At 37.6% G+C, this 22,963-nt stretch overlaps 1 long non-coding RNA gene and 1 pseudogene across 2 annotated transcripts in view; both read right to left on the bottom strand.

The window, feature by feature from the left end:
* Nucleotides 1-7,107: 7,107 nt before the first annotated feature.
* Nucleotides 7,108-22,963, bottom strand: part of LOC138168560 (uncharacterized) — a 38,627-nt gene continuing 22,771 nt past the window's right edge. For both annotated transcript variants that reach the window (XR_011170134.1, XR_011170133.1), the window contains exon 3: nt 7,108-7,389. This is a non-coding gene — a long non-coding RNA (uncharacterized lncRNA). The remainder of the gene's footprint in view (nt 7,390-22,963) is intronic.
* Nucleotides 11,249-13,299, bottom strand: LOC138168559 (chromatin target of PRMT1 protein pseudogene; annotated as a pseudogene).

Here is a 22,963-nt window from a genome sequence, read left to right as displayed (position 1 = left end):
CTGAATCAGAGACTGTGTGAAAGGTATTTAAGAGTAAGAAGACTAGACAAATATGGGCAGTTTGTAGAGCATTTTAAATGCTAAACAGAATTTATCTTTGATCTTGGTGATAAAAGGAAGTCACTGAAGCTCATTAAGTAGGAAGATGATATACATCCTGATATCATGTCTTACCTGAGCTAGAGTCCAAGATCACTGAGTGCCTTTTGGATATCTCAACTGGATGTATTTCAAACTTTATGTGTCTATAACAGAACTCATCTTTTATTCAATAGTCCCCTTATCTGAATTTTCCCATTATTGTTGAGGTCATCACCATCCTCCCAAGATTGCTCTTTCTGGGTCATACTTGACTCCTCATTCTGAATCATCTGAATAAAGATGATAATGGAACTCATTGGAACTGAGATCTCCAAGAAAGATAGAATGGATAAAAAAGCGATGGTGTAAGATAGAGTCTAGTAATAATACTTTATTTTCACAATAATTGGTCTTAATTGGTCTTAATTGAATACAAGCTTCTTTTAAACTGTATCTATGAATTCAGTTCTATAGCCTTATCTTTGAAGAAGAGTAATAGAGTAAATTGGGGTTCATAAATGAAAATAATGCCTTATGAAATTTTATAGAATATAAGGTTCTTCACAGGTAATATTTATTTCAAATTAATTGTGTGTAGGGTAATGTTTTCAGCATTGTTAATTTGCTGGAAGAGAAAAATACTTAGAATGAGGACTTCTGGATTCTAGCCAATAGTCATTTTTTTTTGCTTCATGGGCCAGAGTCTTAATTTCTCTGATCCTTAGTTACTGAATCTATATGATTATCCTAACACTTGATATTTCAGAATTTTTGTGAAGACTTTGAAAACCTTAGTAGATATAGGGCCTAGAATGTACTGAGTGCTTCTTGAGTGATTATTATACAAATGTGGATTGTTATTTTAGAAGCCTGCATGTGTAATAAAAGTGAAAGTAGTTTATTAGAAATATTAACAGAAAATAAGCAAGGTTAAATGATTAAATAAGTCTTGGTGTACTCATTAATGGCTGAGCATTATAATAAGAAAAATATCCACAATAATTCCATACTATATCTAAAGGCATGCCTAGAGAGTAGATAAAGCAATAAGTTGCAAGTCAGAAAGACTTGAATTCAAATCTGGCCTCAGATACTAACTGTGTGACTTTGGGCAAATCATTTACCTTCTGTCAGCCTCAACTTATCTGATATTATTTGTAATCAACTAAGTCAAAAAAAGCCAAGAAGATATGAAGCTTTCCACTGTGGCTTAACCAATAGATCACCATGGACAATACATAAGGAGAGCTGCATTGAGCTCAATCAATAGTGTATCCTAACTGAATATTCTTGTTTAATAATCTTTTCTTGTTATGGCTAAGTAAATGCCCTTTTGTTAACCATCAGATAGTCCACATGTGTTCCAATTTGTTCCCATACTGAATAGCCTTTCTGTATTTATTTATATGGGTTGGACTTGATGATTCCCAAGGCCCATTCTAACACCCAAATTCTATGATTTTATAAATGAAGTTTTACAAGTAAAATAGAACTTCCCTGAAGACTCAGCTTATTTTGTGTTTGTAAAATGAAGGGCTTAAACTAATGAGCTCTGAGGTTCCTTCTAGCCCAAATCGTTTGAACCTGGGAGCCTATTACATAAGTGGCAGCATATAATAGTGGATAGAGTGCTGTGGTATGCTTCAGGAAACTCAGGTGTGAGGCCTAGCTCCATCATTAACAATCTTTGGGATCAAAAGCAAAAGACAAACACTCTGTGTTGCAAGGTCTTCAAGCATGTAATAGTGATTCATTGTTGTTGTTTTTTGTTTTTATGACAACTTATGAACTCCCATTGGAAACAAATAATTAAATAAATATACAGTAAAAGGAGGAAAGTCATACTTTAACCCTTAATATTTACCAGGGTAGAATCAAATGAATTAGAAAACAAGCAAACAAAAGACTTTAGTTTGTGTCCTTGTAATGGTAATGAAATTTAAGGATCTCTTTGTATTGGAAAGCTAAGAGGTACTTAGCACCTAGTTGAAATTAAGCCATTGTTAAAGAAACAGAAGCTATGAACTCCTGTTGCTGACTTAACAGGAAGGGGCTGAAAAGGGAGGAGCAAAACTGTATATAAGGAAAAGCCCCAGAGAGGTAGTCAGAACTCCTTGGGATAAGCTTTGTGGAGGCAGAAGCAGCTGCTAATGAGGAGGCTGAAGAGGAAAAGCCCAGGCTGGAGAGAATGATTTTGATTTTGGGAACCTGGGTGAAGTGATTTTGATTCTGGGAACCAGTTGGAGCTTCTGCTGGGGAGCTACCAGCTTCTTCTGGGAGCTGCTTAAGACTGAAGAAGCATGACTGTGATACTGTTATTTTGTATGAACCTGTTTGTGGATTTGTTAAGCCTTGACTTCATGGGAACAGAGACTGTGAAGGATTTAAGGTGGACAGGACACTGTGAGCTTCAGCATGGAACAGGAACAGCAAGGAGAGCTGGACAAGGAACTGGGTGCTATCTGCCTTTGAACCCAGGTGACAGTTTGGTGAATCTAGGAAGGAGCTGGGACCATGGAAGGGGATCCAGGGAATCTGAGAGACTACCCCAAGTCAAGCTGAAAGAAGACTTTACTTGGATACTGTGTACTGACTGAGAAGATTATAACTTATTTGTGACTGAGGGGGAGATGACCTGTGTAATTTACACTACCCCTTAAGAGAGTGCTGAATAGTGACTGATATTGTAACTTAGCATGCCCCATGAGTGGAGAACTTTGACTACTGTATTTTGTGACCCTTAAGGAGGTGAAGCCTCCTTATGAATGATAGAATGATTGAGTTGATCGAATGACTGAATTTCTAAGTGATTGATTGACTAAATGATTATACTTTGTTCAAAACCATGTGACCACTGTGGTAAAAACTATGGGGCTATTTCTGTGATAAGTTGCTGTGAATGCTGTATTTTGATTATCTGTGATAAGCTGTAACATTGTGAATGCTGTACCTTGATTTTCTGTGAATGTTTTGCTCTGATTTGTTTTGAATAAACAGAGTGTTCACTATACTGTGTAATCAGAATCTTGAAAAGCTGTTCACAGTAGCATTCTTCTGGAAAGCTGCTTGTGCTTGACTTTACAATCCTCTTCCAAATCTCTCTGAAGTTTTGTTACATATAACTTAAAATACTGACTCTAGTATTTTCATTAAATATTTCAGTTCAACAAGGGGAGCAATCACCAGTTGTCCTGACTTGTCTTGCCACTCAACTCTGATGATTCTCCAAAGGAGAGAATCAGGCTGATGACTGACTTTGCATGACTCTATCTCACTTACAAGTCAAGAAGTCCCCCTCCTGATGTCATTGGTCCTCTTTGAGAATGGAAGAGTAACAACAAACAACAATAACAATACAATGAGTTATTAGTTCCCTACTATGTACAAAGTACCAGAGATAACAGAACCAAAGTGAAACAGTCCCAATTCTTTCCATGTTACAATGTTATTATAAGAGAAAATATGAATATGTTTAAGAATAATTTTAAACTTATGCAACACTATATATACATAATGTAATGATTGTTATTAATTTGATGTAGTGGAGAGTGATATGGTTAGAACATCTTTAGTCATCTAATCAATGAATAAAGAAGGGGATGGATGGATGTCTTATTTTCATTCTAACAAATCATGCATATTCATTTATTGTGTGTCTACTTCATGTGAAATATTCTACAGTGGACAGTGAAACACGCAAAGTATAAGTCACCCCATTCTCCAAGAGCTCACAGATTAGTTCATATGCAAATGCAACAGACAGCAATAAAGAATCTATATGCAATTAACTGCAATAAAGCGCAGATTTACTAATGGCCCATTATGTGCAAGGCAGTATTCTAGACATTTACAACACAAAGACAATCACACACACACTCACTTCTGCTTTCATATAGCTTACTTTCCACAGGAGGCAAGAGACAATATACACACAAGCAATTACCAAGTATTTACAAAATAATTTCAACAGGAATACTTCCAATTAAGAAAAAAATACCAAAGTCCTCAATTAGGAGGTGATATTTGATGGATGAAGATAGCTAAAGATTCTAAGAGACAAAAGGGAGAAAATAATAAATTTGCATCTGTGGGATCTCCTGGGCACAGACACAAAAGGGGTGAGAGATGGAATGCCAAATACAGTAATTACTTAGAGAACCTGTATAAGTGGTACAGCAAGTGAGTAGTTAAGTAAAGGAGAATAAAATGACGTCACATTGATTGCAAAGATAGGTGGGAAATGTATAGGAAGGTGGGAAAAGTAGACGTGAAGGGCTTCACATCAGTCTGAGAAGTTTGTGTTTCTTCTTATGTATGGCAACATTATATATACACATGCACATATATACATATATATGTATATATCAACAGACAAAAGATTTGAGACTTGCTTAAAATAAATGAAAAATATTCTTATTTTTAACAATAATAAAACAACAACACAGATTCTTATCACTTGTTTTATTTCCTTTCTTCTAAATATTTCCTTGTTGTATTTTTTTTAAGAAAAAGAAACTTTGATCTGTCCCATAATCTAGGACTGATAGAACTTTCAACCCAAGGGTAGAGAAAGATACTCCATATAAACAACCTAAGTGATAGAATGAGACTATTGAAGTAACCAAATCTAGTCTTACACACATGCGCACACACGCATACACACACACACACACACACAACCCTCATAACAACAAGATGACAGCTTGGTAACAGCAGCTGCTGCTTAATTGAAACAGAAAAAAAATTACATCATATCTGTATTTCCTGTTTTTGTATTTATTTTCATCACAAGTGATAAAATAACCTGGATGAAGTATAAAAGCAGCATGGAACAAAGGTTCATGACCAACTGCTATAATGGCCTCAAGAGTTGAACTCTTTCTTGAAAGCTAATCTGTCTCTAAAACCTTTTATGCTTTTCATCTCCTTGACTGGGTTTGATATGCTTGTAGTTCTCAGTGAAATGTCAAATTGAAGATAATCACTCTGAAGGGGCATTCTGGGAAGATGGCAGAGTAGGTCAGAAATTTCTAGGCTCTCCAGATTTCCTCCACAAATAGACAGAAAATAACCACAAAATGAACATTGAGCAGCAAAAATAAAGGGGGTAAAGCAGTTATCCTCCTAAGATAACTTAAGAGAAAAGACAGAACCTCCAGGGGATGAGATTTGACCTGAGTGAAGTATAGACACCTACAGGCTCCACTGAATTAACAAATAGTGGGCCTTGAGGGAAGGTGACTAGGCCTCAAGAAATTTCACCTTGGGGCAGCCAGGTGGCTCAGTGAGTAAGAGCACCGTTGGGAGATCCAGGATGGGTTCCAACCTCAGATACTTGGCACCCACACAAAATAACTGGCTGTATAACCTTGAGCAAGCTACTTAACCCCAATTGCTTAAAAAAATTAACCTCAACTTTCAGCTCACTCATAGCCTCAAGAATTTTCCCCTCACAAACTTTCACCTCAAAAACTTTCATCTAAGGAACAGCAAAGGGCTGAGTGGGGGAAGAATGAAGCACTTCCCAAACCTCAAGAAGTGACCCAGGTAAATCTCTGGACAAGTGGGGCCTCTGCATAGACCTACATCTAAAGATGACTGAAATGTCCTGTGACATGTATTCTAGTTTCAGGTCAGCTCTTCTGTTGGAGCTTTTGCAGCAGAATATCAATGTTCCTCTTTTCAAATAGATTTTTTTAGAATTCAGATAAAGATATATGACCATTTATGGGTAGGTTTTTCTATCTTCAAAGGAGCACACTAATTTATGAATTCACTCAAATATCTATTAAGTGCATGCACACACATACACAGATATGTGCAGCTCAGTACATTTTGCATCAGAGATACATGTATTAGGTGACAAGGGATTCCCCCCCATCCTCATGAAATAAAATAGTTTAGTAGAAAAGAATATTGGTATGTCATGTAGTGCTTTAGGGTTTACAAACCCTTAATCCATCAGCCCTGTGAGATGGGATAAGTGAACTTTTCCCATGTATGTAAAATCCTCTAATAAATTTGACTACCCTTGTATTGTTCCAAACTTAGGCAGAGCCCAGCTGGAGTTCAGACAAATCATTCAAAAGGTCAGAAAGCTATCTATTATCTATCCATAGTCTATCAATTAATCTATCATGTATCTATCATCTATCTACCAACGATCTATCAAAAAAAATCTCTATCATCTATCAATTTATCACATATCTTGCTATTATCTATAAGTCTTCTAACATCTATCTGTTGGTGTACCTATTTATCATAGATCTAGGATCTAGCTTCTATCTATCCATCTATTTATCTATCATCACTATGAAGTAATCATTCCAAGCTCAGGATTTTATATTTCATTAGAAAACAAATATTAGAAACATGGTATAGCTTACCATTAACTCTTATTTTTCAATTGATATGATATGATATGATGTTTTGCAAAGAGTTTCAAAGTTAATTTCAAGTTAATATATGATCAATTGAATTCTGGGGAAGGGAGGTAGGGTGACTGCTCATCCTACTACTGAATCAATAGACCAGAAATATCCAATTTAACCAGGTAGCCCATGATCTGTCCTTAATTCTTCCATTACATTTTTTTCAAGTGATAATTCAGATCAAAGCACTGCACTTAAACTAGACTGTGTCTCAAATTACAATTTTTTAGAAAAGTAGAATAATAACATCATTGAAATCTGGAAAATACTTGAAGAAAGTAGGACTCTTTTTAACATAGAAAATGCTCCATGTGAGAATTTCTTGCATGGAAAGAGTTGACAACCCACTTCAAGTTTAGTATCTATGGCCTACTTTTCCTTTTCAGTGTAAGGTTTAAGCCTATGCTTTTAACCAATTCTCTGGGTTCAATTTATGTCTAAACATAATTAGAAAATTGAGGTTGACTTCTGTTATAACCATAGACCTGCCTTAAAGGTCGATGGTTTTCAATATCTTAATTATCAACAAAGAATATGAATTATATTTATTATAGAATAGCTGCATTTCATATAAATTGTTACTATATATCATTCTACCCAGAGACTCTGATAGATCAGCATTTGCCTTATCTTTCTGGAGCCCAGGACTCCATGCAGTTTTCTGACTAGCTCCCAGTTATTTTGTATTTATATCTGCTTCCTCTATTTCCCACCAGCCCTTGTGTCCCTTCACTCTAATAGGTCAGCTCTTGCCTTGTCTTGCTGGGGTCCAGGCTTGTTGAATCCATGATCTCTCTCCATCCAATCCCCTTCAGTTTTCTTTAGGTGAGATTGTCTTGCTTTCTTCTTTTTGTTTTCCCAGTATTTAAAACAATGTCTGGAATATAGTAAGTACCGAATGAATGTTTTATTAATAAGTACATCTCCTCAATTCAAACGACCTCTACCTTTAGTCTATATCTCAACCACGTAAGTAGTCATACTTTATACAACACTCCCCTCCCCAATTAAATTTGTCTCCAGCATAAGAAGTTCCAGTTATGGCTATGTATGTACTCCACAAAGCCATTCAAAATGCTCATTTCTTTTCATAGTTGCATATTTCAAATGTTCTTAAATTTATCAATCATATTTTATTCATTATATCAAAAATAGTAATCTATAGAGATTTGCTAAAGAGAGTTTCTTAATTTCAATCTTTTTTATGTGCCTGGTAATTTTTCAATCAAAAATAAGTTATTTGTATATTTTAGCAAAACATGTTTTCAAAATTTTTGTTTTTAAAATTGGCTCCAAATATGAAAAGTTATTATAAATAGTTTCAATAAACAAGAAGAATGAACAAAAGAACTGTAACATTTAGGAAAGAGAATTATCCAGCATATATCCATATGCTTTCTGAGAATTACTAATTAAATATATCTATTCCCTAGACTGCCAAAACTTAGAGGCAAAAATAAAACTGCCAGGTCAGATCCTGGAGCTTATGTATATCTCCGCATGATAACTAAGGGCCTGGCTGCCTAGGCAACAGCTTTCTTAGTCTCCAAGTTAGAGGGCCTCATAACTAGACATAGCAACATCCTGCAGCAATATTTTCCAAACAAGAAGTCGAGTGGTTTTGTTTTATTGAGAAGACTTCATTGATATGTCGTGAACAGAAGAGCAATGACAGTTGCTCCTGATTCCCCTGATTGTTAATACTATCCTCCATTTCAAATTATATTCACATAAGCATATATGATTTTATATATAAATATATTGTATATTCTTACATATAGTAGTTATAGCACCTGTGTAAATTTTGTTATCTCTCCTACCGCTGCTAAGATGAATGCAATTTCTTTGAAAACTGGAACTATTTGTATACCCAGTGGCTTGCACATGTGGGTTGTCAAATAAATGCTCTGTTGAATTCATCAATCAATCAACCAAGTATTTAAGGGATAAGTATTTTCCAACCTAAGAAGCACCCTACTATGGAGGCTACAAAGTCAGCCTCAAAGCTAGGAAGTCCTCACTTCAAGTCCCTCCTATAATGCATATTGTCTATGTTATTCTGAGCAAGTCACACCATCATCATCATCATCATCATCATCATCATCATCATCATCATCATCATCTATCATTTATAATCTGCTTACTATGTGCCATATACTGTTCAAAGAACTTTACAATTATTATCTCATTTGATCTTTACAACAACCTTGGGAGGTAGGTGCTACTATTATCCTCATTTTACAAATAAGGAAACTGAGGCAAATGGGTTAAATGATTTGCTCAGTGCCATACTGAGTAAATGTCTAAGGCTAGATTTCAACTTTGGTTTTCTTGATTCTTGATGCTCTATACACTGTTCCAGTGCTCTAAGCAATTAATAAGGTTTCTTAATGTGGTGTCTGTGAAGTGTATTTCAATATACTTGGTTGCCTTTTTAATTCTATACATTTGATTTGTTGGGTCTAAACTATTTTTCTGAAAGAGTCTTTAGTCTAGAGAACCAGACTGACAAAGAGGTTCATCAAACAAACAAACAAAAAACAACTAAGGGACCCTGTTCTAAGACTATAAATGTCAGAGAAGATGCTGCCCTACATTCCTAAAGAGTTCCCACAATGGAGTGTTCTCTACATCAATAAAATCACAGGACCACTCCCTATCTCCACCTATGTTGGCAGGCACTATTTTATTTTGTTATGGATGCAAGAGAGATACAAAACATAATCCCAGTGAATGTTAATAACAGTTCAGCATTACTGGCAAAATGAAATAAAAATGTTAATGTACTTAATGATTCCTCTCACAAAAAATTTTGCCCAGTTGCTTAATGATAACTTTTGCGGTCTCAAATCCTTAGGTAATTTTTAAATCTGTAATTTCTATCTTCATTTCCTTTGTAATATTTCAAAACAATGAGAGGCAATGTGACATAGTGGGGAGATCCTTAGAGTCAGGAAAAACAAAGTTCAAATACTACTTCTGACATTTATTGACTGTGTAACTCCAGGCAAGTCATTTAATCTTTAATATCCCCCCAAAAATTCTGTAAGATTATACATTACAATGAGAGCCTTCATTGAGGGATTAAAATCATAGAACCAATCTTCCATTACCCCCTTCCCCAAAAAAATAAGAACAAAAATTCCAAAAAAATTGACAAATTCCTTTAATATAGCACAAAACCTAAAGAGGTTTGGCCACCATTTTGCAGGGAGGAGTAATCTTGGCAGAATACAAACTTGTATTCATAGAATAAATACTTATATTCATAAATCCTATGCTTTCATGTCATAGGATCATGACTTTAGAGTTTGTATGGAGCATAGAGGATGTCTAGTATAATTTCCATAATTTATAAGGAAACAAAAACCTAGTTAGAGCATTTTATTTACCCAAGATCCAAAGAAGTATTAAGTAGTAGACCCTGGATTTGTATCCAAGTCTTCTGGCTTCAGTCAACATCCTTGCTATTACTTTCCAGTGTTCTTCATTCTACATTATAGGCAAGTGCTATAACAATATTAAATTCTACATTCACTTCACTTGTATTCATAGGCAAAATTTTCAGAAAGGGTAGTATCCTCTTGTGATAACTACAAAACAATCACATATCTACCCACCTGCAATTAATTTGCTAATCAAATAGGATTAACATCAGACATGTAACTGGCAGAGACTGTCACTTTCTCTAACACATGCTCACTTTAGAGTCACAGGATTTATGTTCAAATCCCACCTGTGTTTCCTTCTATTTTGTAACCTTACCCAAATAACTGGATGTCAGTTTTCTCATCCATAAAATGAGAGAATTGGGTCAGATGGAGTCCAAGATCCCTTCCAGTTTGGTTTTATTTTTATTCCATAATCTATAATCCCAATTTTCCTTACCTTTTACATCTTTGGTCTCTAAAGAAAAGGTCTAAGAAAGGAGAGAAAATTGTTTTTGCTTCCCCCCCCCCTTTCAGCACAGATCTTTGTCTATACTATAAAAAGAAAAATACTCTGAGGATACAAAGGGTGACCATACCCATTTTTGTATTGGATATGTAATTTCATTGGTATAGAGAACTTGCAAAGCAAGGTCTCATTCCACCCAGGCAAATGTGTACTGGTGCTACAATTTATAGACTTTGAGCACTGCCTATGGCACCAAAGGTTAAGTAACTTGCCTAGAGTCATACAGCCAGTAGGGACATAAGAACTTAAACCCAGGTTTTTGAGGCCAACTCCCTGTTAGCTGTGTCCTGTCGCCCCTCATAGCAGAATATAATCAGTCCAAAAGCAGCTGGACAGAACCAGAGACAAAATCTGCCAAAAAGTTAAAGTTAGTAAATCATAATAGCATAATTTGAACAACTTCAGGCAATTGAGAGTACACAAGGATTTTAACTGAAGTAGACAAACTATGATGATATTGAAGATCCATTCATGAATGCCTCTACTCCTGCCTTCCCAACTTTCTAGAGGCTGTGAATACTGAGTTAGAACTCTGTGACTCTACAGAAGGGATGCTTATTCAGGACCTGTTACCTAATAATGTCAGATCCCCTTTCTATTTTGGTGAGGAAGGGATACAGCTAGCATATAGCTGTTATTTAAAACAACAACAGCAAATACTGTTATTAATAACACCACCATCCCTATAATTTCATGGGGCATGAGATAATGTTTTGTTTTCCTCCCATTATGGTGCTTTCCTAATCTTATTGCAGAGACTTCGCTTCTCCCTTAACCAGTTTTATTCTTTTTTTTTTTTTTTTTGGATTTGAGAACGTTTTCTTCTTTGTTACAATGAACCAGAAATACAAGATTCTATTTAAACTGGAACAGCTGACAAAGGTATGATTGCACTTTAAAACTTCAAGGGGAAAGAGATAAATAAGTAAAGCCAATGTGGGTGGTAAAATCCAAAGTTCTAGACTGAAAACTGTTTGTTTTTTAACAAATAAAGATAATAGCACTTCTAAAGCATTCTCAGAACCCACCTGGCAGTTAACCCTGCCATAATTCTCTCCTCTTCCCTCTCCAGAATCTGCCAAACAGCCCCTCTCTTTTGCTTCGGGTAATAGCTTGACTAATATTACCCATTTTGTTCATGAAACAAAGTGAGAAGGGAAAGCTCATGTATCAAGTAAGGTGGCTTATTACTATGGATAACACCTTGATCTATGTGAGGTATGGACTTGCATGGTAAAAACTTGATTACCATTGGTCATTTACAGAAGATTGTTACCTGGCCTCTGAGGTAACAAACTAGCTCCCCCTCATTTGCTGCAGTGTGTCTGAATATGTCTTCTGTCCCCAGATTTCTTAAAGTTATTTTTTAAAGAACAGAACAACGACCAGTTCTTTTATAGCTCTTTAAAACCTCTGTACTGAGGAAGAGCTTCGAATGTGAAATTTGTGCTATATTATTCTTTAGGACCTTAGTTCAAAACCTGAAGGCTGAATGGGGACATCAGCATGTCAGTGCATATGGGAGTGAAGTGAGGGAGGAGGCATATTCCAATAACCAGGCAGTCACATTCAAGTTCAGAGAAGAGTACAGAAAAAAAAATAATAATAATATAAAAAAAACAAAACCACAAACATTTCATTCAACACAGTATCAAAAAGTAAAGGAACACACAAAATGTATGAACTGGTGGTTGAATAAAGTCCACAACCTAGTATGATAGATCCTTTCAGCATCTGTCAGGTCTTCTCATTTGTTAGCTCAGGGTCTGTACAGATGTTATGAACTTGAAGAATAGTCTCTAACAGGAAGGCCGGCCTCAATCATTGGTCTCAGGGTCTGTCTGAGCCATGTATGCATCAAGCTCAGCATCCAGGTGTCCCTTTGTTTTTGACATATATGCATCCAACTGGTTGTCAAGCTGCTCCTTGGTCAGTGCAGGTCGGGCAGAACCTCTACCTCGTCTGGGACCTCTACCTCGACCGCCAAAGCCCCCTCGTCTTCGGCCTACCATGCCTCGACCTCTACCACTGATTCCTCCATGGCCCATTGCTCCCTAGGCCCCCTCTCCCTGGGCCTCCACGACCTCGGACACCACCTCTTCTTAATCCCATTTGGGGAGCTACGCCTCGTCCACCTCGGAGCAGGTTTTGACCTCGAAGAGACATCCCTTCCCTTAGCAGGGCTCTTGTAGCACGTCCTCCACGAAGTCCTCCTCATGGCAAGCCTCTCTGGCCCACGCGCGAACCCCGTCCTCCAACTGCTCCCCTGGCCAGGGGGCCAGTGGGGCGGCCTAACCGTGCCTGGATGTTACTTTTACCTAGACGTTGTTTTAAGCTCTTCTGCTTAAGTTTCAATGCTGCCTGGACAGAGGGTCTATTCTCCATCTGCTGGGCCAGTCTTCTGTTTCTGGCACTGGCTAGCTGCTGTTGCTGCTGCATCGTAGCCTGAATATTCACTGGCATCGGCTGTTTGTTCTTCAGCATATTAGTAAAGCGCTCATTTAGAGACATCTTGGTGGTGCTTTTTAGCACAACTTTCGGAGCTGACTGTGCAGCCATCTTCAAATCCCGGGAATCAAAGGACTCGGACACCAGCACTCCGCGGGGGCCGCCGCTGCCACTGCAGTTGCGGTTGTGGGGCCTGAGACCAGCCGCACTGGGCTTGTCTGGGGCGGGTGGAGGTACTGGGCTGAGACGGAGGGTGGTTAGTCGTTTGCGTGATGGGTTGTTGGCTGTTGGGTCCTCGTTCTTCTTTCAGTCCGCCCTCCCGCCTGCTGCCGCAACCAACTCCCGCTTGGGGACCTGAACAAAATGGCTGCCACGCTCAGAGTCGAATGGCGCTGGCCAAAATGGCGGCGACGCGTTGACCTATTCTTAATATTGGAATCTTTAAGTACAATCTCTCAGTCTAGTTTCAAAGATACTTATTTTATTGAACTCCTTTGTGATTCTCACTACTACCCAGAATTCTTTTTACTCTTATAAAACCACTGTCCTCCTCCTCTACAGGTTGTATTCTCTATGTATTTATTATATTATTATTTAATTCGGTATTTGATTATATATGCATATGTTCATTCATTTTTGTTTATTTACTTGTGTGCTTTGGTAAGGACCATTGAGTGATTTCATCAGTGTAGAGAACTCCCTGTGTAGAAAATCCCTCTACAGATGAAGAATAACTACTCCTCTGTAATTAATAGCTTTAGAGACTAGCCCCAGGCTAACTGAGGGGTTAAGTTACATGACCATGATGGCAAAGCTAGTGTATGTCAGCGATTGTACTTAAACATAGACCTTTCTGTGCCTGAGACTGGTTTTCAATTGCCTGCCTCTTTTGTTCTTTTCCTTAAGACATGATAATTGCCCCTACTCAGTCTCTGGGGGAAAGGGATCTGACATTGGCATAAGGGAGATCTACATTGTCTTTGTATTCCTAAGAGAAAGGAGATTTCACGGTAAGGGGTTATACAAGGGCAGGATGTACTGCATGAGTACATATTTATGAGTGACAAAAGAAAATTAAATGATTTCTCATGTTTCTCCTAAATCTGAGATTTTATGATGATAAGGACAACTATTAAAGGCAGTTTAACAAGTAGTGCATTTGGGAAAAAAACCTGAAGGATAAAGCTACATGTTCTACTGTTTTCCTGATTATTGATGTATGGCGTAGTATGGTCAACCTGAAGTCAGGAAATCTTGGTTCAAATTATGCTTCTTATACTTAGTAGCTGTGTAATTATAAGCAATGCACTCAACCTCTCTGAGTTTCAGGACAATCTCTAGGACTTCTGTACAAAGTTATAGATAGGCTTCAACTCAGTTCAATGGAGGACATAAAATGAAATTAAAGATGCTGAATGTATTCATCAGTTAGTGTGTGTGTGTGTGTGTGTGTGTGTGTGCATGCGGTTTGGTTTGGATCTGTGATTTCATAAAAGTAAAGAGCTACTCAGTCAAATAAGAAATTGTCTCTACAAATGAAAATTAGCAACTATTAAATTATTTATATTGTTGTTCATTCTTTTTTTCAAAAAAGACCAATGACATTTTTGAGTGACGTCTTAAGTTGTGGATGAATTGGATTTAAGTGAGGCAAAGTTGCACAAAGTCTTCAGCCTCACTTTTTCTTCCAGAATCTTTGAAATCCAGTGGCAAAATAAAACTCAAGATGACTGGAGATAGCCTGAGATACAGTGGATGACCTTGGAATCTTAGATGTCTGACCAAGTTCTAAGTGTTCCACAGTTTCTGCTTCAGCTGCCCTCATGGCTGTTGGAATCAATATTAGGAAAACTATTTATTGTTAGAAAGATCTTGCAGCAGAGAAGTTAACTGAATTTTCCAGGGTCATATATTCAGTGTGTGTCAGAGGCCGGACTTGAACACCTATTTTCCTATTTAAAAGACCAGCCCTGCATTTCTTATTTTCTATTCTTATGTAGCAAGAGATTGATAGAGATAATAAAGATAAAGATAGAGATGAGATAAGAGAGAAAGAGAGAGACAGAGAGAGAGAGACAGACAGATTTCATGTTCCTAGAAGATTAGCATTATAGGAAAAGTAGATTTAGAGTAACACCAAAGGGGAAAAAGAACAAAAAGTGTTCATTAATATTTTGAAATAAATATGTACTTCAAGTGAATTTGTTATCTCATTAACATAAATATTCCTTCCAATATAGTTTTTTTTTTTAACTTGGGGGGGTTGGGGTTTTAGCAAGGCAATCAGTGTTGTGACTCACCCACAGTCACACAGCTAGTAAGTGTGAAATGTCTGAGGTTGAACTCAGGCTCACAGTCACACAGTCACACAGCTAGTAAGTGTGAAATGTCTGAGGTTGAATTTGAACTCAGGTCCTCCTGACTCCAGGACTGGTGCTCTATCTACTGTGCCATCTACTTGGCCCCACCAATATACTTTTGATGAGAATCTATTCACAGTTTCTCATACAAATTGACTCTTTTTGACGTATTCTAATAAATCCTCCACAAATGGTTTAGCCATTATGGTAGGGTCTTATTACTTCCGTGGTTGAGATTGTGTAGATACTTTCATCAATTTTTCTGGTTGCCAAAGTGTGAATTCAAATGAAAATTCTAGGCTGTCCATTGATATTGCTTGCTCTCAATATTTTCTCAGTACATGTCCTTTTTCTGGTCATGAATTCCCCTGATACTTTTGTTTATAATGCTTATCCTGCATATTTATATATTAGTAATATACAACGAGTTACTCACAGCTACCACACATTTATCTGTTTCAATGACTTGTGACTTTAATTCTTCAAAGGTTATGCTATTCTATGCTAAGAATATTTATATAAAATATTTTATTTTAGAGAGAATTTGGGGAGCATTAATAGTACTGCACAGGGGGTGGAGCCAAGATGGCAGAGTAGAAGCACAACCTTCCCGCGGCTCCGGCTTCCACCCTCCCCAATCCATGTAAAAAGAGTACTCTAAACAAACTTTGGATCTGCAGAACCCACAAAATAACACAGAGAAGCTAACCTCCAGCTGAGGACCGCCCAGCAGGCCTGCAGGAATCCAGCACAGCCCTCTGGGAGCCAAGCCCAGCCCAACGCCCAGGCTTTAGCCCCAGGGCGGGACTGACCAGCGGCCAGCTGGCCAGAGGGACTCCAGATAAGCAGCAGCTGTGGCCGTTTCCAGATTTATTAACAAAGAGATGAGAAGGACAAAGTGAGAGGTCAGTGCAGTCTGGACTTTGGGACCAGTAAGTGGGAGTGCATGGCTTTTACCCCCGGGGAGAGAAGCCCCTGAGAAACCAGCACAGCCAGCCAGTGCCACGTGGTGGCTTCAGCCCCTGGCCTGCAGAGTGTAGGGGGACCAGAGTCTGAGGAGTAATTCCTCTTGCTTTAACCTGCTTGGATCTGGATTGCAGTCTAGGGTGGAGGTCCTGGGGTTTGTGTCCAGCTTGCCAGAGCGTGTGGAGACCTGAGAGGGTACCCATCTAATACCTCCAGCAACTGAGAAAACCCCAGCATTTGGGACAAAAGCTCCCCTGTCTGGTGGCCAAGTCCTACTGTGGCAAAAAGCCCAAAAGTAAAGCAATTGAGTGGCAAAATGAGCAGGCAAAGGAAATAAAGCAGACAGAAGATTCCAACATTACATTCCTATTTTGGGGACAAAAAAGAGCAAAGCATGGAACAGGAGGAAAACAGTGAAGTCAGAACTCCTGCTCCATAAGCTTCAAAGGAAAATACGAGCTGGTTACAGGTCCTAGAGGACCTTAAGAAGCAGATAAGAGAAGTGGAGGAAAAATTGGGAAGAGAAATGAGAACAATGCAAGAAAATTATGAAATGAGAGTGAACAGCCTGACGGAGGAAAATAATACTGTAAAAAACACACTGACTCAAATGGCAAAGGAGGCTCAAAAAGGCAATGAGGAGAAGAATGGCTTAAAAAGCCGAATTTGCCAGATGGAAAAAGAATCTCAAAAGCTCAATGAGGAGAATCATTCCTTCAGAATTATATTGGAGCAAATGGAAGCTAATGACTTTATGAGAAATAAAGATGCTGTTAAACTGATCCAAACAAATGAAAGAATAGAAGGCAATGTGAAATATCTCATGGGAAAAACCACTGACCTGGAAAATAGATCCAGGAGAGATAATTTAAAAATTATTGGAGTACCTCAAAGCCATGATCAAAGAAAGAACCTAGAAATCATCCTCCAGGAAGTTCTCAAAGAAAACTGCCCTGATGTTTTAGTACCAGAGGGCAAAATAGAGGTTGAAAGAATCCACCGATAACCTCCTGAAAAAGATCCCAAAAAGAAAACTCCTAGGAATATTATATCCAGGTTCCAGAGTTCCCAGATCAAGGAGAGAATATTACAAGCAGCCAGGAAGAAACAATTTGAATATTGTGGAAATACAATCAGGATAACCCAGGATCTGGCAGCTTCTACACTGAGGGATCAAAGGGCTTGGAATATGATATTCCAGAGGGCAAAGGAGCTGGGATTAAAACCAAGAGTCACCTACCCAGCAAAACTGAGTATAATGTTTCAGGGGAAAATATGGTCAATCAGTGGAATAGAGGACTTTCAAGCATTCTTGCTGGAAAAATCAGAGTTGAATAGAAAATTTGACATTCAGATACAAGAAGCAAGAGAAGCATAAGAAGGTAAACAGGGAAAAGAAATCATAAGGAACTTATCAAAGTTGAACTATTAACAATACTACATGGAAAAACAATAATTGAAACTTATGAAACTTTTCTCAGTGGTTGAAGGGATTAGAAATATATACATATGTCTATATAGGAGGCTATATGGACATATGAATACATATGTGAATGTGTGTATATATGTTTACAGGTATACATAGATAGAGGGCACAGGACCAATTTTACAGGAGGGGATGATAATTAAAAGATGAAATTAAGAGGTGAAAGGAATATAATGAGAGGAGATGGGGAGAGACAGATTGGGGTAAACAACTCATACAGAAGAGGCAAGGGAAAATGGTTACAATGGAAGGGAAGAATAGGAAGACAAAAGGGAATGGGTCAACCTTATTCCCATTGAATCTGGCTTGAGGAGGGAGTGAAATACACACTAAATTGGGTATCTCACCCTCTAGGAGAGTAGGTGGGAAGGGGATGAGACAGGGGATGATAGAAGGGAGGTCAGGCTGGGGGGGGGAGGGAAGTTGGAAGCACCCACTTTTGAAAAGGGATGGGATCAAAGCAGAGAATAGAACAAGTGGGAGGTGGAATAGGAGGGAGGGAAATATAGTCAGTTTTTTACAATATATCTACTATGTTATTGTTTTGCATTAGCCACATGTACATCCTATACTGAACTGCTTCTATTCACAAGGAAGGAAGGGAATGAATCTGGAATTGAAAGTTTCAAAGTCAAATATTAAGATATATATGTGTGTGTGTATACATATATATATATTATTAATACCATCTTACATGTAATTGGGAAATAAGATATTCAGGCACTGAGGCATAGAAATCCACTGGAAAAGTTGAAAGGGGTATGGGAGAAAATATGGGAGAGAGCAGATTGGAGGAGGGGATATGCTGTGGGACTGACATTTTGGGGTGGTGGGTAGGGGAAAAACAGGGATAAAATTTGTAACTCAAAATCTGGAGGAAATGAATGATGTAAATCAGAAGTTAATAAAGCATTTTAAAAAAGAAAAAATAGTAATGCACAAATTATAATTGCCAAGTGACTCTAGAGAAGAGTTGAGAAAACAAGCCTCCCTCCATTCATTACAAAGATGTGAAATTATGCAGGTGGTATAATGCATATAATTTCTTACACAGTTGATGTGTTGGTTTTGGACTTATGTATTTTATTTATTTTGCTTTTGTATTCCTTTTAAAATGTTTGTTGCAAGGAAGAATGTTCAGGTAGGGACGGGAGGGGGCACAATGCGGTAATGCAGTAACGTGGAAATGAATTGGGGAAGAAAGAAAGAAAGAAAGAAAGAAAGAAAGAAAGAAAGAAAGAAAGAAAGAAAGAAAGAAAGGAAGGAAGGAAGGAAGGAAGGAAGGAAGGAAGGAAGGAAGGAAGGAAGGAAGGAAGGAAGGAAGGAAGGAAGGAAGGAAGGAAGGAAGGAAGGAAGAAAGAGAAAGAAAGGGCATCATTTTTAAGCATTGTACTTAAAAAAAAATACAATCCATTCCCTCATCTTATTCAATCCTGGGCCCAGTTTGCTATCCATATCCAGAGTCTCTACAAAATAAATGTACTAATGGAACAGTCCTATGAATTGTCCACCCAACTGTCTGGCATTATCAGAACAGGCATTGTTCATCTACTTCCTTTTTCCTGTCCAAATATTTGGGCATAAGTCTTTTGAGTGATTACTTTAAGACTTTGGTGGATCAGTGATCTGTTCAACATTCAAATATACAGATTAAAACTTTCCTGTGTCTTCTCATCCTCTATTATTTATTTTTTTTTTTTACATTTCCCTCTATAAATCCTCTAAAGGAGTTCCACTTAGTGTCTGGAAGATTTTGCTTAGATTTCTTGATATTGCACTGATACAAGTAAAACAGACTACCAATCTTTTGCTCTTGCTGTATGATGTCTACCTCCTTCTTTATTATTCTATCTCACTGATAGAATCAGTACTCCCTCATCCTCTTGCAACCAGTGATGGTCCATAAAGTACAATTATTCCTCTGGTGTTTTTGTTTGTTTGTTTGTTTGGGGGGGGGTTGTTTTGTACTGTTTGCAAATCATTATTTTGAGAACCACAATACAACATGGCCAGTGGTGCCATAAAGAAATTGGGTTGTTCATGGATGACCAAACTAATTCTAAGCTTCCTTCCAAACAGCAACAACTAGCATTTACAGAATACTTTAAGGTTTTGTTGTGTTCTAACAACAACCCTGGAAGGTAGATTCTATTATTATTCATATTTTACAGATTAGGAAACTGAAGCAGATTACATAACTTGCCAATATTCACAAAGGTAGTGTAGGTGGCTGTGTCTTTCTTACTCCAGATCCCGTGCTGTATTCACTCTGCCATCCACTTGAGGACAATAAATAGATGGCATGTCTGATGCTTAAAGAGTGATGAGGACTTTTCTGCTTCCTTGTCTGAAAATATAGTAAATATGAGCCATAAACAAAACTATAATCAAACTTTCTTTTTCCCCCAGAGGGCTGAAATAGTGGTTTAGTGAGCTAGAGTGTGAGAACAAGGAGTCCACAGTCCCTTCTCAGAAGTCAGGCTCTACCAGATCTAAATCTGCCTCATTCCAGAGAAGAGAACCCCCTTGAAAAGAGAGATCCAGGACAGTATTGGAGCCTTGGTGGGTATTTAAGGATTCACTGTTAAACTACCTCTTCAGCCACATCTCATATTATCACCCTCACACTCTTTTGTTCTAACTGAACTGTCGTATTCTCTGTTCCCTAAATATTCCACGTGCACTTTGAACTTTGTGCTTTTGGTTACACTGTTCTCAACTCCTCCCTCTACCAAGTGAATTTCTAGACAACCTTTAGATACCAATTCAAATACATTTTTTCCCCAGGAAACTATGTCTGATTCCTCTAGACGGTAATGACTTTGCTCCTTGAACCTCCATTAATTATTTGTAGTTAACTTGAGTTCTGACATAGTACTATGCAAACAGAAGGTGCTTAGTCAAAATTTGTTAAATAATTGGATGAATGAATGTGAAAGCCTCTTAATAAAATACATGTGTTCCGGTGTTAGTCAAAGCAAGTAAGGACAGAAATAAAGGATGAGACATTAACCTATTATGTAAAAGTTTAGATTCTCTAGGGAAAAAAAATAAAGCATTGCTCAGCAGTAGGGAAGTCAAGTTTACCCAGAGAAAATAAAACTTTTGTCTATGTGTCATGAAACAGGTAGATTCCTTCATGTTTCTTCCATTTCTAGTCTTCTTTTGTTTTCTTATATGTTTGACTAGGAAAGTAAAATTTACATTTTAACATTATTATAATTTTAAATCAACAATTTTGTGTATAGATAAGAATTTAAGTTAAAAATATATTCTTTACATGAAACTATGCAGAGGATATGTGCTAATTGCATGTCAATAGTCAAATGGTTATAATGTGACCTATGGGGGAATGGCAGAAGTAATATATAAAGATGTTTTAATTTTGGGCAGAAAGGCACTATATAAATCAAAAGAAATAGTATAGAAGTATCTGAGACATGGAGTAGAAATATGCTTTTATTCTTAAAATAGAACATGTATGATTCAATTGGCCACGCATTTAAAATATCTTCACAGGAGTTATTGATCAATTGGAAAGCTAAAAAATGTTTTTTTTTTAATAAGCATAAGGAAAGTTATAGCCATTAAAGGAGCAGTGATATTTATCCAGAATTCTAAATTTCCCTTTAGTCTTACTGATGAAACTATTTCACCAGAGTAGCACTTCTAGATAAAGGCACATGTCAGTGACATAGCAAAAATAGTGAACTGTGGTGGTTTGGAAGTCAAAGAGAGAATAACCAGAACTACATGGTCCATACCAAGGGGAAACTTCCCTTGGAATACAGGAAAGAGCAAAATTGAATAGCAATTGATTGCATTGGAATTTCTGTTAGGATTCAATAAAGTCTTATCCTGGTACCTGATTATGTTATGGAGGTGACAGTAGATTGTTGAAATCTAGGGCACTGTAATACAAGCCCTAGCAGATTCTCTTATGCTGGAAGTAATCCAACCTAAAGGTTCTGCAATGTGATACTGAAATAACATGGCAGCAAGGGATTTGAGAGTAATTGACTCAATAAAAGATTGAGTTTGGAGGTGGAGGAGAGAATGGACTTGATAGATGTGGAAAGGATTGAGGGATAAAGATATTGGAGGTCATAATGAGGATAAAAATGTTTAAGAAGAATAAAGAAGGGGCGCCCAGGCAGCAAGCGAGTAAGAGCACCGGCTCCAGTGTTGGAATGACCTGGAGATCAAATCCCGGGCTCAGACACCTAGCACCCACCCAGAAATACCTGTCCGTGTAACCTTGAGCAAGTTACTTAACCCCAATTGCTTAGGGGTGGCCAGGTGGCTCAGCGAGTAAGAGCACCAGCTCCAGAGTCGGGATGACCTGGATCAAATCTGGGCTCAGATACTCAGCACCACACCCAGAAATAACTGGCCGTATAACCTTGAGCAAGTTACTTAACCCTGATTGCTTTAAAAAAAAAAAAAAGAAGAAAGAATAAGGAGAAATAAAATGATAAGTTGTAGTTGGATATAAGAATTTAGGAGTCCTTGACCAAAAAAGTATGTGGGTGATGACAAGATCAAGAGTATGACCATCTTCTATGTAGAACAGGTGACATGGAAAAGTTGGTCATTAGGGTTAAAGAATGTTAGAATATTGAGGAAATATCAACAAGTTTCTTGAAGATCCTTAACATAAGAGCAGGAGATGGGAGTAAAGAAAATTATGTGCCGGGCACTGAACTCTTTGAAAAGGGAGAGCTTTCTGGGGACTAGTCAATATGAGCTACCACTATCTGAATGTAAGATAATTGCATATGTATAACATGAAGACAATTGTAGCTTATAAGCAAATTTTTTTTTTGGATAAAGACATAAGAAATTCTATGAAGATCATCAAAATTTAGCAAATAAATATCCTAATTCTCATTGATCCCAATATAACGGTAAATATAGAAGAGAATAGTGAAGATTATTTTGAAGAAAACATAATTTAAGTCAGAAATGAGTGAACCCTAATATTTATACATTATATGGAAATTTACATTAATTTTCATAAATATGATTTTCAAGAAGAGAGCAGGGTTGGGGTAGCTAAGTGGCACAGTGAATAGAGAACTGGCCCTGGAATCAGGAGGACCTGAGTTCAAATCTGGCCTCAGACACTTGACACACTTACTAGACATGTGACCTTGGGCAAGTCACTTAACCCCAATTGCCCTCCGAAAAGAAGCGAGAGAGAGAGAGAGAGAGAGAGAGAGAGAGAGAGAGAG

The sequence above is a fragment of the Petaurus breviceps genome, unplaced genomic scaffold (genome assembly GCF_028583685.1).
Source record: "Petaurus breviceps papuanus isolate PSGF00001 unplaced genomic scaffold, PetGlider_PUasm1.0 37, whole genome shotgun sequence".
Classification (NCBI taxonomy): domain Eukaryota; kingdom Metazoa; phylum Chordata; class Mammalia; order Diprotodontia; family Petauridae; genus Petaurus; species Petaurus breviceps.
This window is presented reverse-complemented; position numbering and strand designations above follow the sequence as displayed.